We start from the raw sequence: 16,859 nt of genomic DNA, 5'->3' as shown, positions 1-16,859 counted from the left end.
ATAAAGACGTAGGGACATCAATGTATTAGAAAAATATTTTTGAATAAACCGTTGCCCAAAAGAATTGGGGAATGAAATGAGCCCTAGTCTGGACTGCGGGTCCTGCCCGGTGTAGGGGGAGGGGTCTGCTGAGGGCGGAGGGGCGGTGAGGGAAGGAGCGGGGGAGGGGTGGGCAGTGGACCTGGGCCCCGTGAGCCCAGCGCCGTCCCGGCAGCTCGGTGAAGGCTGGGCCAGGGCTCTGTATTCTCGGATGCACCCAGTGCCCACCGTTTCCCAGGCTCTCAGGGGGTTTTAGAATGGGCAGAGCCCGGGTCACCGGCCCTGGTCCGCACCAGGCTGTGACCTGTGAGGAGACTGAGTCCCATGCATTTCCCTCAGGGACCTTCGACTCTGGTCGGGGAGACCACTTTTACATATAGAAGATGGACAGGGTCTTGACCCGTTGTGTTTCTAAAGAGGACCCAGAATTTAAATAAATTTTAATAAGTGAAACAGTGTCTTTCTGGTTGTGCCGTAAAGGGGCAAAGAGCCTGTGATTTGGGAGGAAGGACCTGGGTTGGAGCGTTTGTTTGCCTCACTTGCCGTGGGACCCAGGAAAGCTGGTGCACCCCGGAAGAAGGCTCACTCCCCTCTTCCATCCTTTCCTTCCCTCTGAGCCTGTGACGAGCGTCTCCCCAAGTCACAGAACCTGTGTTAACAGACATTATCCTTCTTGAAGGAAAATTTGATTCCGAAGGCAGGAAGGAGAACACATTATAATCACAAAGACAGTCAGTCTGGTGGGTAGGTGGGTAGCAAATTCGTTAGAAAACCATTGAAATAAAAAAATAAAACGAGGTGAGACCTTCGGGAAGGTGTCTGACGAGGGCAGCCGGGGGGGGGGGCGGGGGGGTACCTCTGATCCGTGGAGTAAAAATGAGAAGGGAGCCCCAGAACCCGTTTCTGCAGAGTGACTCTCTCTGGCACAGGTGGGAGGGGACACCGTGTCCAGACTCTCACTTCCAAGGCTACGCTTTCCTAGAGCTGACCTGCGTAAGAAGGTTTTTGGGGGTGGAGGCTCCCCCCCCCCCCCAGACACGGTTGCTTTTCCTCCACTTAAAAGGAAAGGTTTTTATTGCTGACTCACCAGGATCTTCATTGACTCAGGTGTAAAAACCTCTGGACATCAAACGAAAGACAATTAATTGTTCCATTCCAGGGCACCATAAAGGTCCCCAAACACCCCCTCCCCAATAAATCCTATTAAGAACCCACATGGTGGAGCTGCTCACTTCCCGGCACCCAAACGTCTGTCCACCGGCTCAGACCTGTGCTCCAACACGCATTATTTTCTGAGTATGGAGTGAGGTAAGGGGTCGCTGCCGTTTTTCCCCATTCGGCCCCCACGTGTTCCAGCTGCAGTTGTTAGAGGGATGTTCCTGCCACACTGGGTGAAAGTAATTGGCCCTATGTGTATGCCTAGTCCTCCCCCAACCCAGGGTGTTTTGTTACATTTATTAAACAAACAGACACGCCGACTCCCTTCTTGAAGGTCTATTCTTGGTTTTCTATTCTCCATTGATCTCTTTTCCTATCGTTCTCCCAATAATACAGTCCCACCAATTATAATAATAGCCCTTTTATAACTCTCGAATTTAAGGAGTGTAGATGTCCCAATATGTTTCTCTTTTATAAAAAGAATTTTTTTATAGGTGTTTTAGATACATACATATTTTAAATTAGCAGGTCAAGTCTTAGGATCAGCTCGTCTAGGTTTTCAGAAACATGGGCTGAATTCTTTCGGGCGGAGATTTGCGCTGACTCTAGACCATTGCCGGGCCGTGTTGACAGTATGGCATCTTCTGGTCCGTGAACATGGGACACTTCAGCTTGTATTTAATTTTTCTCAGCAGGGTTGTATAGTTTCCAGTGTAGAGGCATCTTACAAAACCCACGTGGCCCCAAATAGTGATGGGAACTGGTGAGGGACAGCCCAGGGTTTCCAAGAACGTCAGCGCTTGTCTCTGTCTGCTGTGTCGGAGGCCATTCTCCTGTCCACACCTGGCAGAGAGAAGGCCGCTACGTGTCCAGGCCCCCAGTCCGTGTTCCAAGAAGGAAGAGAGTCAAAAGGAAAAAGTAGCAGTTACCTGCTGTCTCTGTGTCACTGGCCAGGACGATGCCCGTAGCTGTTCCCAGCTCTGTGGGAGTCCGAATAAAGCTACTTAGACAGCCTTTCGGACCATTGCGGGAGCAGCCAGCCAGACAGAAGAGGATGAGTGAGCTCGCCCTAGGGCCTTGCAGACGACGGAGGAGTCTCTGGGTGATGGAACTTCCGCCGCCTGTGGAGCCTGAGATGTTGCAAAGCGATGGTTGGCAGCCAAGGATGTCTCCCCGGGCCCCTCACGGGTCCCGTCATCATCGGTGAAACCTTCTCCGGCTCCTTCTCACAGGGGACCATGTGCGACGGCTCTTTCCTCGTCCCTTCTCAGCGCTTTGAAGTGATACCTGGATTTCTGGAATCCAGAATTCTCCCTTATTTTTTTTCCACTTAGTTACCTTGCTTAATGTTAATACTGGAAGGCAAACAAAGCTCGTTTGAGAAACCACTTGGAGGGACAGATCTGTGACCTTGCTCACAAAATAATCTCTTCCCAGCCAGACACGACTTCCAGGGTATTCCTGACTCGATCGTGGTCTCCCAGGCAGTTTCGCTCCAACAAGTACGTACTGTTTCTTTTTCTGATTTATTTATTTCTTGAGAGAGGCAAGGAGAGAGAGAGACAGGAACATTGAGCTGCTCCTGTATGTGCCCTGACCAGGGAGGGATTGAACCGGCAACTTCCACGCTCCAGAAAGATGCTCCAACCAACCAAGCTATCTGGCCAGAGCTTAATTTTTATTGCCTTATTATTATTATTATTAGAAAGACAGAGAGAGGAAGGGAGAAAGAGGAGAAGGGTAAGGGAAGCATTTGTTGTTCCACTCAGTCGTGAATATTTTGGTAGTTGTTTTCTGTGTGTGCCCTGACCGGGGATCAAGCTGCAATTTTGTTTGTTTCAGGACGACACTGTCAACCGGCTAAGCTAACGGCCGTACATACCATTTCTATGGCAATGTCCGAGCGTGTGGCTTTCCCACCCAAGATCAAGATTTTGTTCAAGCCATCCTGTTGATCCATATGAGAGAGACAGAGAGCACCCTCCCGCCCTGCCCCCCTCCCCAGGTACGGTGCTTTGGCCTCTCCTCGGGGTGTGGGGGGGGGGACCCACAGGCTGGCTTGGGGGCCACCACACTCTGAGACTGGGGGCCCCCGCTTCTCTGGAGGGGGACACACTGCCTCCCTCTCTGGCTGCAGGCAGCGTCTCCATCCAAGCCGTGGTCTGTGTGCTCCGCTCTTGGAGGCCAAGGGTGGGAAATGAATACCATTCCTCACCTACGTAGGAGAATTTTCTCATCAGGAGGAACGGCTCAGACGGCGTGGAGGAAAATTCCTCGGGTCGGAGTGGGCGGCGGAGGGTGGACGGCAACACAGGAGGCGGTGTGTGTGCTCTCGTCCCACGGCCGTGTGTTTGGAAGAAAGTGGCACATCTTAGTATCTAAGGACCTCTTTTCTCCACGACGAATGAACGAGGGCTGCAACATGCCCGATGGTTGACGTTTCAAATAAGGTGCCCCTTATGGAAACGACAAGTGACGTTCAAGTGACCCTGTTCTAAACAGTTACTCTCCTGGCGAGGGAAGCATTTGGCGGACCTTGAATATCCTCAGGAATATATCCCGAGGACAGTATTTTGTGCACTAAGAATGCCTCTTCCAAGATGATGTGGTAGTTACTCCATATGTCGATGTGAGATTCCAGGAAGAAGACGCAGGTCGTGTTAGAATGGGAAACAACCCAGTTTTGCCTTTTCTGCAGAATGCCGTCAGATGGAGAGTATTCCAAAGCAAGAATGACTCACATGGCAAAAGTCTTGCCTTCGGGGACCTTGTAAGCACTCATCAACTGTTCATTATTTGTTGTAATTCTTCGTATACTATACGAGCCGAGATGAAATATTTCGTTGTGTCACTGCGTTGTATGCTTCGATTTTGGGTGTTGAACACGTTTTCCAGCTCTGTGTAAGTTCTACGTGACCTGTCTTGGCGAGCTGTTCCACGTCTGCAGGAACCTCTTCAGGCGCCTTGTTGCGTTTCTGCGTCAGCACCATTATGGACGAGTAGACTCAGTGTCCTCCTATAAATTCTATTCTTTTAAAAAAGTAATTATTTGCTCATGTTTTGTTTTTTTTTAGTATCAGTCAGAACTTCTTTCTTTCCGTCACATGAACAGTTTTTCATTCTGTGCTTCCCTCACGAATATCTCCTTTCCTGTTCTTTTCAGAGCTTTTTTTTTCTTCCCACACTTTCATTTCTGTGTCTATTATAGAGAGTGACCCTTCGAACAATCAGATGGGAAGAAGCATGGTCATCCTAGCTAACGTCCGAAGGCCCCTTCCTCCGTGCCAGGAGTTGGCCTTGATCATGTAGTCATTCTCTTTTCATACTAACACGTGGGGACAAGCCCCGCCCCTCCACGCATTTGGTGGCGTGAGAACAGTGGGGTCCCCGAGACACGGCGTATTCCCAAACTGCGGATGTGGGCTTCAGGAAACGAGAGGAGGGAGAGGGAGACGGGATGCCAGGCAAGGATGTGCTTTGGCGTTGGTGTTTGTCACTGCAGTGACCCGCTGGGGGGAGGTGTCACATACCTGCATGTATCAGCGTGCCGCAGCTCGGAGTCTTCAGACCCCGTCCACGGTCAAGGCTGAGGGTCAGACCCAGGCCTGTGTCAGCAGTCTCTCAAGTCCACGGTCTTTCCAGTGCGTCCCGCCCGGGACGTGTGCCCCCGGGGATGAGACAGTCACGCTGCCGCGTGGTCCCTCGCCACTCGTGTGACTCATTGAAAGCCAGTGGTTGGGCTCGTCGGGACTATTTGGAAAGTCATTCTACATTAGTTGTGAGCGGCACAACTCTGTGAAGCGTGACAGGGTCGCCACGTGTCCCGGAGCTGGTGGCTGAGTGACATTCTGTGAACAAGCATGGAGGCCACAGGCCCTCGCCGTCCACGCGTTGCTGTCCGTCCAGCTAATCGAACGTTGGAAGGACACAGACTTCTCTCGCCAGACCTAACCTGTGGCCCTGGGGTGGACATTGTGCCTCGAATCACGGTGATGATGGAATTTTTAGAAAGAAAACATGCTGCGTTAGAGGTTGTTTTTCTTTAAGTTATTTATTGACTTTTAGAGAGAGAGACGGTAGCGAGAGAGAGAGAAACATTGTCTTATAGTTCCACCTGTTTAGGCGTTCACTGGTTGATTCCTGTCTGTGCCCTGACCGGGGATCAAACCTGCAACCCTGACCTATCGGGACGACGCTCCGCCAAACCGAGCCACCCAGCCAGGACCTAGAGTTCTTTAAGGTGGATTTTTTTTTTTATTTCTTTGTTTCTGAAACATCCTGCAGATGCCACAGCATTTAATTAGACGCGACTGTGGCAGTTTAGCGCCTTAGTGCTGAGAGCGGGTAGGTGGCCACGGACCAGGAATGTGGAGGGAGGGAGATCGATGACTCCCCCCTCATTGCAGTCCTGACTGTGAGGACACTCCCTCCAGAGGAGGCAAACAGAAGCTTGTGTGCCCTGGAAGCTTGGTTCTTCACGAGGGTAAACAAGGTTGACCCGAGGGCCCCGGGGGTTTGCAGAACGTCGCTGTGCACCAGCTCACAGGGGTCCTGTTGTTCTCTCTGCCCCCTCATTGTGGCTGCTTCTCCCGCCTAAAGGAAAACCGTGTGTTCTGAACGGTCTGGACGTGGAGGTGGAGGTGCAGGCAGGGGGGAGGGGAGCGGGCATCCAGAGCGTGGAGAGAGGGTGCCCCCCCAGCGCCCGGGCTCGATGCCTCGAGTGTCGTACGACGTGTGGTGTCACCGGGAAGGGTACGCGGTGACTAGGAAGCCCTGAGGGTGCCGGCCCAGACGTGGTGTGTTGCCCTCAACATCTCACCCATCCTGGTGCGTCTGGGAGACGCCACAGAGCACGGCTGTTAGGAGTGCGGGTGGCAGTGGGCGGCTGGGACCGCGTCCTTGCCGGTCGGGTTCCAGAGACGACGCCTTTCTGTGACTCCAGGCCGTCTCTCGGCTGAGCAGAAGGCACAGTGATTAATTAATACCCAGCTCGCGGCGTCACAGGATGGGTGCACACTGCGTGTGAACGGCTGTCCTGTGAGGTGGCTTTGCTCGCTGCCCACCCCTGGCCCGTTCTGCACGGCCCTGCCCCGGTTCTCCCTCAAACCCCCTGGAATGGCTCCTCCAGAACTTACTCCGCCACCCCAACCCCCATCACGACAACCGTGAAGTTGACTTCCTGACATTCCCTCCTCTGGAAACACACTTTTCCTTTTGGTAAAAAACACCAGCATGGGAAACTCTTGTCTTGCGTCCTTGACCTGCAGAAATATTTTGTTCCGCGAAACAGTGTTTTCAAGATAATTTGAATCTAGAATGCCTTTTCCAGGTAGGTTTTACGCATGCCTTTGGTTGCACACCTGCCTGTTTAACTAATATTTAAACAAACATTTTAATTGAAATGTATCGGGCGTATAACATTATGCAAATTTAAAGTGTATGTACACATGTTAACTTAATACTGTACATGTATATATGCTGTGATGTGATGGGCATTGTGGTGATAATTAGCACCCTTATCCTGTGACATAATGATCTGAAGTTTTTAGTAATTAGAATCATTAAGTTCTATTCTCTTAGCAAGTGTGATCATATCTTGTTGTCTACATTCTTCTATACTGCGCGTTCGCTCTCTAGGGCTTATCGACTACTTACTCATGGCAAGTTTAGACTGTTCAATAATTGGCTGCATCTTTCTGGAAATACAACTGGAAACCATATGAGAAACTACTACACGTGTTATAATGGAATAACACTGAAAAGACTGACCCTATGAAGTGTTGGCACAGGGGTGGGAACTCTCACACACAGCTGGTAGCGATACAAAGTTGCTCGTCTACAGTGGAAAATATCTGGTAGTTTCTTTAAAAGTTAAATAGATGTTGAGCCCATTAGCCAGCCTTTCCATGCCTAGATTCTTATCCAAGAGAAGTAGAAATTTCATTCCTCAGAAGTACGGGCGCATGGATATTCCCAAGGAGCTTTTTGTAACACCCAACAACCAAGAACAGCCCAAACGCCCATCAACAGGACGATGACTATGCCGTCTTTGGTAGAGCTACACAACGGACTGTTACTGTGTAATTAATAAAAAAAGAACAAACTGTTGTTGATACATTCGACAACATTCAAGAATCTTACAATAGTTGTGGTGCGCAAAAGAAGACAGACAGTAAAAAAGCACCTAGCATATGGTTCCATTTGCATAAAATTATGTGAAGTACAAATATTCAGTTATAGCAAACACCCAGGCGGGAGGCTGGAAGGGAGAAAGGGGTCACACACAGGTGTGAGAAGGTGTCTGGATGCGGTGGGAATGTCCAGGACCTTAATGGCAAGGAGAGCCTCCCAGGAATGCGGGCATCAAAACACATCGAGGTGGACCGTTTAATGTGGACACTTTATTACACGTTATTATAGACCAGTGAGACGGCATGGATTTAAAACAAAAAGGGAAGTTTCCAGAGGTGCCATGAGAGGGTTCGGCAGGTGACGTGCACAGAGCCGGGGGAGGCTGAGGTCTGGGTGGAGGCAGCCAGGGTGACCGCGGGGGGGGGGGGGGAGGACCGGCTATCGTAAGCGGTTGGGACCGGCAGGTAAGCGTTTCTAGGTCTGGGCGAACTGGCCGTGCTCTGTCCTGCAATGGCTGGTGTAGCCATCCTGGGGCAGCTACGCCTCCCGGCTGGTGCAGCCATCCTGGGGCAGCTACTCCTCCTGGCTGGTGCAGCCATCCTGGGGCAGCTACTCCTCCTGGCTGGTGCAGCCGTCCTGGGGCAGCTACGCCTCCTGGCTGGTGCAGCCGTCCTGGGGCAGCTACGCCTCCTGGCTGGTGCAGCCATCCTGGGGCAGCTACGCCTCCCGGCTGGTGCAGCCATCCTGGGGCAGCTACTCCTGGCTGGTGCAGCCATCCTGGGGCAGCTACGCCTCCCGGCTGGTGCAGCCATCCTGGGGCAGCTACGCCTCCTGGCCTCCTGGCTGGTGTAGCCATCCTGGGGCAGCTACGCCTCCTGGCTGGTGCAGCCATCCTGGGGCAGCTACGCCTCCCGGCTGGTGCAGCCATCCTGGGGCAGCTACGCCTCCTCAGGGCACGGCTGCCACAGGGAGGGCAGGCTGGGCGGGTGTGGGCCACGGGGCCAGGCTTGGCCCTGCTGGGACCGGGCACAGGGACGTAGTCATGTGACAGTCACTTTGTATACAATGTACATATTCATATTCATATACCTATATACACACATTACATAGTCATCTACATGCCACATATGCATACATACAATATACACACATATATCCAGATGCATCCACACATATACATATTCATATGGGTACACATGCACGCACATACCTGTTCATACAGGATGTATACATATTCATACATGCACACACATGTATGTTCATAGAGCATACACGTGCATGTTCATATACACACATATTCACATAACATAAACATAGTCCCACACAGATATATATATATATACACATGTATATGTACACACACAGACACATATATTTTTAACCTTTATTACAATCTTGCAAAGTGCTTTTTATCTCCACTTTGCCAATGAGGAAAATACACTTTAGAGAGTAAGGAATTTGCTACTAATAATTCATGAATGATGATTAATTAACAGTGGCTGCGTGCCGCCCTGACCTCCCAGTTCTGTTGGCCCTGAGTCCCTGGGGGAGGGTGTTGCAGCGGCAGTGGTCCCGGGACTCTGGCTTCACACACCCTGTCCCCTGGAGCCGGCGGCTCAGCCCCCTGTGCCGAGGGGGGCCCACGACCCAGGACCTTTCACAGGGGCTGGGGCCGCGTGCTCCCTGCACCCCCCCTCGGGCTGCCTCCGCGGTTCGGCCTCTCTGCCTTCCTTCAGACATGACACCTGTCACGTAGCGCTGTCCTCCTGGCTGGGGCTCAGCTCTCTGGGCCCACTTCTGCGCCTTGCAGCGCCCCATGGAATGTGGGGTGACACTCTGCCAGCCCGTCCCGCGTGCTCCTCGGCGACACAGACGGCTGCACAAGGCGCCTGTGTTTCTGAGAAGGCAGGTCGGCTTCCTGGAGACGCCGCACAAAGGAACTTCTGTACTCTGCCCACCCCGCTTACCTCGTCCACCCTCTGGGAGACGCAGGCAGCTGGACGTGAAGTCATAAGGGGCTTGTTTGACTCAGCGGTGAGAGGCAGGTGCTAATTTTCACACGGCCGGCGCCACCCTGCCATGCTTCTTCCTGGGAGGGGTGGGGGGGCAGGAAGGGAGGAGGTACCAGGTCCTCAGAGGCACTGGAAGGTCAAACACTACACTCGGGCCCCTGCCCGAGAGGCAGGACAGGGAAACAGGGAAGGAAGCTGAGCTCAGGGGTGGCTTTGCACCTGTCACCGGCAGCCCGGCCTTCCCCCCGGCTTCTACGTGAGCCCCTAGAGAGGGGGGGGGTCTCACAGCAACCCCGCCTGTCCCCAAAGCTGCAGCCCGTGGGGGGCGCTTCCTCCAAAGTGACTGTCACTCCCGCCGTCACCTATGTCTGAGGTCCTGTCCTCGTCGTCACAGCTCTCTGCTCTCCTCACAAAGTGACGCTGGTGGAAATGGTCCTCCCGGTCCCAGCCACCGGCACACGGTGTGGAGTGCCCGGCAGGACGCTGCCTCCTGTCCACCGCACAGGCCTCCCGGCCGTCCAGCCCCGAGAGGGAGATGTTCACAGAAGAACGAGCAAGATTTCATGGGCACGAGGGCCAAGGGCCAGGCGGGGAGGTCGGGATGACACGCAGGCCTGTCACGAGCCAGAGGGTAAGATACCTGTCCAGTCCGAGCTGGAGGGCATCACGGACAGCAGACTCCTAGGCGCGTTAAGCAGGACGGACCTGTGCGATTTCCAGCGGGTTTGTCAGGACCACGTAGCGAAGTCTGGGCTGGGGACGTGCGCTTGGGAGGCGCCGGACGGGCCGTGAAGTCAAGGAACAGATGAGGTTACTTAGGCGGAATCTGGGACCAGGCACGGAAGGAGGGTCGCCGTGGAAACCGCAGGGGCTGCCCTGATGGACCAGAGTGGCCACAAGGAGAGGGACAGAAGCAGCGCCCATGGACAGACAGGGGAGGCGAGCGCCTGGTAAGGAGCAGGGACCCTCTGAGCACAGCCACCCCGTTAGATGGGGACAGTGCGGGAGCCAATTGGTTTAAGAGGATCGCTAGGAAGACAGCTTATTTCCTCCTGGGTGTTCTTAGTCGCCTGCACCTCGGTGCCTGTTCATCTTGCTCTCAAACCACAGGCCGTACGAGCCCCCGGGCAGCGCGGCCGCCGTCCGTCCACCCTTCGGAGGCTGAGCAGCTAGCAGCTCATAAGAGCTGAGAGGAGGCTGAGGGTGTTCGTGGCGCGCTATCCCCTAAGGAGAAAAACGTGCAAAGGCAGTCAGTCTGGCTGTCGGAGGCACCGGGTCCACTAGTCTTTGTCCAAGGCAGCCCTGCTCGTCGGAGCGTGGGGCCGCCGTGAAGACACAGAGCGTGGGGCCGCCGTGAAGACGCACAGAGAGTGGGGCCGCCGTGAAGACGCAGAGAGTGGGACCGCCGTGAAGACGCACAGAGCGTGGGGCCGCGGTGAAGACGCACAGAGCGCGGGGCCGCCGTGAAGACGCACAGAGCGCGGGGCCGCCGTGAAGACACAGAGCGCGGGGCCGCCGTGAAGACGCGCAGAGCGCGGGGCCGCCGTGAAGACGCGCAGAGCGCGGGGCCGCCGTGAAGACGCGCAGAGAGCGGGGCCGCCGTGAAGACGCACAGAGCGTGGGGCCGCCGTGAAGACGCACAGAGAGTGGGGCCGCCGTGAAGACGCAGAGAGTGGGACCGCCGTGAAGACGTACAGAGCGTGGGGCCGCCGTGAAGACGCACAGAGAGTGGGGCCGCCGTGAAGACGCAGAGAGTGGGACCGCCGTGAAGACGCACAGAGCGTGGGGCCGCCGTGAAGACGCACAGAGCGTGGGGCCGCCGTGAAGACGCACAGAGCGTGGGGCCGCCGTGAAGACGCACAGAGCGCGGGGCCGCCGTGAAGACGCACAGACATGGGAGCACTGAGAAAAGAACGGTCTCCCCAGGGCTCCAGCTGGAAAGCTTTGGGGGAAAGAGCGAGGGGTGGCTGTTAGGGACGGCCATCGTTTTCAGTCGGGGCTGAGTCACAAACACCAACAGAAACGGTTCGCACCGGGGTGCGGGGTTCAGGCGGGGAATCCTGCCTTCCCAAACGGGCGAGGCGTCTGCCTGTGAACGCGAGGACAGCTCCGGCTCCGGAACAAACGGTGGCTGAAGGATTTCCTCTCTTTCTCCATCCCGTCTGAACTCCCCTTTCTTTCGTCCCAGGGACAGACGGACATCCCGGGAGAAACATTTTCCTCTTTGGATGCATCTGGTAGCGTCATAAAAAGTCCCTCTGCAAAGCGGACGGATTTGCCAACCCTGTAAAGCTCCCCCAGTCAAAATCTTTAACCCTGGAACCCATGGCGAGGGTGGGGTTTGGGCAGGGGGAGGGTGTTCAGTGATGTTCACGGACTCGTGAAATTGCGATAATTTTTGCATTGCCTTTTTTTTCTTCTGTGCGTTCTCCTTTTAATAAACATATATAGAAAAATCTCAAAGGAGATTGCAGTTACAACTTTACTATCTATCATGCAGTTTATAAAGAGAAATATTGCAAAGTGTAGTTGAAGTCACCTCCCTATACCTCTTTCTAACTGTACCCTCCATCCTCCTGACTGCAGGAAATCAACCGCTCTGCGGAATATGGTGCTCATTTCCATAGAAATATTATAGTTTTATATATATATATATATATATATATATATATATATATATATATATATATATATATATATATATATATATTTTTTTTTTTTTTTTTTTTTTTTGTATTTCTCCGAAGCTAGAAACGGGGAGAGACAGTCAGACAGACTCCCGCATGCGCCCGACCGGGATCCACCCGGCATGCCCACCAGGGGGCGACGCTCTGCCCCTCCGAGGTGTCGCTCTGTTGTGACCAGAGCCATTCTAGCGCCTGGGGCAGAGGTCAAGGAGCCATCCCCAGCGCCCGGGCCATCTTTGCTCCAATGGAGCCTCTGCTGCGGGAGGGAAAGAGAGAGAGAGGAAGGAGAGTGGGAGGGGTGGAGAAGCAGATGGGTGCTTCTCCTGTGTGCCCTGGCCGGGAATCGAGCCCGGGACTTCTGCACGGCAGGCTGATGCTCTACCACTGAGCCAACCGGCCAGGGCCTATAGTTATATTTTGACAGCATATATATTTATTCCAAAAAACAATATGGAGTATACAAAACCTTTTATTGTGCAATAATCTTAGACTTAGTAAAAAGGGTTTCAGAGACTGTGATCAAGTGGGATTCATTCCAGGGATACAAAGGTGATTCAACATCCATAAATCAGTCGACGTGACACACACCGCAGTAATAAAGTGGAGGATAAACATCGGGTAACCCTCTCAATAGATGTAGAACAAGCGTTTGACAAAATTCAACATTTATTCGTGACACCTGTTTTCAACAGGCGTGCTGCAAGAATTTTAAAAACACACAATCCCTGACTGTGTATTCGGGGGCACTTACCTCTTTCCCTGTAGTCTGTCAAATGAAAAAACGACAACAGCCAACACGGCGTTAGCTGACTGGCGTGACTGAATCAAAATCATACCTTTTTTTTTTATTATTATTTGTTAGTTTTGTGTGTGTGTGTGTGTGTGTGTGTGTGTGTGTGCGCGCACACGCTGCAAAATTTTAGGAATTAGTTTCTGTGTGCCATGAGATGAAAAAGCTGGAAAATAGCTGATTTACAATAAAAAGTCTCAACAAAGTGTGTATAGAATGAAGAAACCAAAACGTTTGTATTTAAGGTCGTTTGTGACGAGCCCACAGCTGACCTCCTACTCAACGGGAGGAGCTGGAAGCCTCTGTTCTAACGTAAGGAACAAGGTGAGGATGGCCATTCTCACCACTTTATTCAACAACGTACTAGAAGTGCTAGCCAGAGAAATTAAGCCAAAAAAAAAAAAAAAAAGTGAACGGCATCCATATCAAAAAATACAACAGTCACTGTTTGAGGATAACATAGTAATAATATACAGGATGGGGCAGAAGTAGGTCCACAGTTGTGAGTACGAACAGCTGTAAACCTACTTTGGTCCCTTCCTTATACAGAAAACCCTAAAGATTCTATTAACAGCTGTTAGAACTAATACACAAGTTCAGTACGATCGCAGGATACGACGTGGATACGCAAAAATCAGTTGCATGTCTATGCATCAATAATGGACTATCAGGAAAAGAAATCAGGAAAACAATACCATTTACAACTGCATCAAAAAGAAAAAAAAAATACCCAGGAATAAATCTAATCAAGGAGGTGAAAGCCCAGTATATTAAAAACTATAAGGCCCTGGCCGGTTGGCTCAGCGGTAGAGCGTCGGCCTGGCGTGCGGGGGACCCGGGCTCGATTCCTGGCCAGGGCACATAGGAGAAGCGCCTATTTGCTTCTCCACCACCCCCTCCTTCCTCTCTGTCTCTCTCTTCCCCTCCCGCAGCCAAGGCTCCATTGGAGCAAAGATGCCCTGGGCGCTGGGGATGGCTCCTTGGCCTCTGCCCCAGGAGCTAGAGTGGCTCTGGTCGCGGCAGAGCGACGCCCTGGAGGGGCAGAGCATCGCCCCCTGGTAGGCAGAGCGTCGCCCCTGGTGGGTGTGCCGGGTGGATCCCGGTCGGGCGCATGCGGGAGTCTGTCTGACTGTCTCTCCCCATTTCCAGCTTCGGAAAAATACAAAACAAACAAACAAACAAACAAAAAAAAACCTATAAGACAAAAAATACGTGGAAAGACGTCCCACGCTCATGGATGGAAGGAATAAATATTGTTTTATTTTTTTTTTAATTTTATTTATTCATTTTTAGAGAGGAGAGAGAGAGGCAGAGAGAGAGACAGAGAGAGAGAGGAGAGACAGAGAGAGAGAAGGGGGAGGAGCTGGAAGCATCAACTCCCATATGTGCCTTGACCAGGCAAGCCCAGGGTTTCGAACCGACAACCTCAGCATTTCCAGGTCGACGCTTTATCCACTACGCCACCACAGGTCAGGCAGGAATAAATATTGTTAACATGCCCGTACCATCCAGAACAATCTATGGGTCAATGCAATCCCTAATAATTTCCAATGGCATTTTTCTAAAATATAGAACAAATAATTATAAAATCTGTATGGGACCGTAAAAAAAACACCCCAGTAGGTAAAGTAATCTTGAGAAAGAGGCATAAGGCGGGAGGCACCATGCTTCCTGACCTCAAACTGCATTACAAAGCCAAAATAATCAGAACAGTATGTTTTTATTGGCATAAAAATAGACATAGATCAATGGAAGAGATTAAAAGGCACAGAAACACACTCACTCAGATGAGGTCAGGTTATGACAACGAAGTCAGTGACACACAGTGGGGAAAGGACAGTCTCTTCAACAAACGGTGCTGGGAAACTGGGCGCCTCGTGTAAAAGGACGAAACTGGACCCACGAACTTCCACCAGGCCCAGAAATCAACTAAGAGTGTAGCAGAGACCTGAGCGTGAGACCTGAAACCAGAAAACTCCCAGGAGGAACCCCCGGTGGCAAGCTCCTTGACATAGGTCTCAGCGATGATGCTTTTAAACTGACACCAAGAGCAAACACAGCGACAGCAAATACAGTATGAACAAGAAAAACGACAGGAGACTGGAGAAGTTTCTACACGGCAAAGGACACCGTCCACAGGATGACAAGGCAGCCCAGGGAACGGGAGATACGATTTACAAATTATATACCTGATGAGTATACATTCAAAATATATAGGAGGCTCACACAATCCAATAGCAAGAAAACAAAACAGAAAACACAAAACCCAATCAAATGACAAACGGGTAGAAGGCCTGAAAGGACATTTGTACAACTATGACAGATAGATGGCCAACAGGTACCCCAAAAGGCGCTCAACACCACTGACCATCAGGAAAACGTGAAAGGCAAAATCACCATGAGATACCTCACACCTGTTCGGCCATCTCTGACCAGAAAGACCGGAGATAAATGCTGGAGAGGACGTAGAGCAGGGGTCCCCAAACTATGGCCCGCGGGCCGCATGCGACCCCCTGAGGCCATTTATCCGGCCCCCGCTGCACTTCCGGAAGGGGCACCTCTTTCATTGGTGGTCAGTGAGAGGAGCACATTGACCATCTCATTAGCCAAAAGCAGGCCCATAGTTCCCATTGAAATACTGGTCAGTTTGTTGATTTAAATTTACTTGTCCTTTATTTTAAATATTGTATTTGTTCCGGTTTTGTTTTTTTTACTTTAAAATAAGATATGTGCAGTGTGCATAGGGATTTGTTCATAGTTTTTTTTATACTCCGGCCCTCCAATGGTTTGAGGGACAGTGAACTGGCCCCCTGTGTAAAAAGTTTGGGGACCCCTGACGTAGAGGGAAGGGGAGCTTTGGGCACCGCTGGGGGAGATGGAGACTGGTGTAGCCACCGTGGAAAACAGCATGGCCGCCCTTCGGAGAATTAAAATGGGGACAACCTTATGACCCAGCAATTCCACTTCTGGGTATTTTTTTTTCCTGAAGAAAACAAAACTACTAACTGAAGAGATAGATGCAGCCCCGTGTTCACGGCAGCATTATTGATAATAGCTACTACGTTCATTAGGAGGAAAGAAGTGAAGCCATCAGCACCCAGCAGGAAGAGGAAGAAGCCCCGAGGGGTTATCATAATATCGGAAAGTTACAAGAGACACTTTGTTGTCAGAATCGTGGAAGTAATGCTTCATCAGGCACACCGAAACTAAAAACGTACAGATGATTAATTAAAGACAGGTGAAGCAAATAGGGACAGAATGAAGAAATACAGCAACGCCACCATAGACTTAAGAGTTTTGTTAGGCCTCTTTCTACAACTGCTAGAACACACTGACCAAAAGTCAGTGAAGGCTGGGGTGACCGGAACGCCCCTACCTGGCACCTTTATCTGACCGACCGTTACAGAAAACTGTCCAACAACGCAGAACACGACTTCTTTTCCGGTGCACGCAGTGCGTTCACTATGATAGCCGTGTGCTGGCACGGAACACAAGCCTCAACCCATTTAAAGGCATCAAAATTTTGCCAAGTGTACTCCCCAAACACAATGAAATTCAGTTGGAAATCTGTAGAGTAAGGTATCTAAGGGAAGAAAAAAAACCCCAAATATCTAAACAACACTTCTAAATAATGCATGGAGGGGAAGTGAGAAAACACTCTCATCTGCAAGACCACAGGAACACAAGGCGTCTGCGTCTGTGGGCTGCGGCTGATGGCTGTTTAGAGAGCATCAGGGAGCCGCAGCTGCTTCAGCGAGGCGTGTGGGCGTGGGGCAGGGGTCAGTGACTCAGCTGTGGAATCAGCGGTCGTTAGCACGCAGGGGTAAAGGGCCAGTGAACCTTGCCAACGAGAGAAGCAGGGGCCGCCCATGGACCTCGGGAAGGCCAGCTCTAAGGGGGCATGGACAGACTCACACAGGAGGGGAAAGAGGAGAGAAGAAGCTGAGCAGAGCCGGTCTCATTAGCTTCTGACTTCGTTCCAACAGCCAACGGACAAACACAAGAGCCCCCCTCATGGGCACCAACCAACCGCTGGGAAAA

General features: G+C 51.7%; 1 non-coding gene across 1 annotated transcript; it reads right to left on the bottom strand.

The window, feature by feature from the left end:
* Positions 1-12,356: 12,356 nt before the first annotated feature.
* On the bottom strand, positions 12,357-12,432 carry TRNAG-GCC (transfer RNA glycine (anticodon GCC)). The gene has a single exon. It is a non-coding gene; the product is annotated as a tRNA-Gly (tRNA).
* Positions 12,433-16,859: the final 4,427 nt, after the last annotated feature.

The sequence above is a fragment of the Saccopteryx leptura genome, chromosome 3, assembly GCF_036850995.1.
Source record: "Saccopteryx leptura isolate mSacLep1 chromosome 3, mSacLep1_pri_phased_curated, whole genome shotgun sequence".
NCBI lineage: Eukaryota > Metazoa > Chordata > Mammalia > Chiroptera > Emballonuridae > Saccopteryx > Saccopteryx leptura.
Note: the sequence above shows the minus strand (reverse complement) of the source record. Positions and strands in the feature narration are given on the sequence as shown.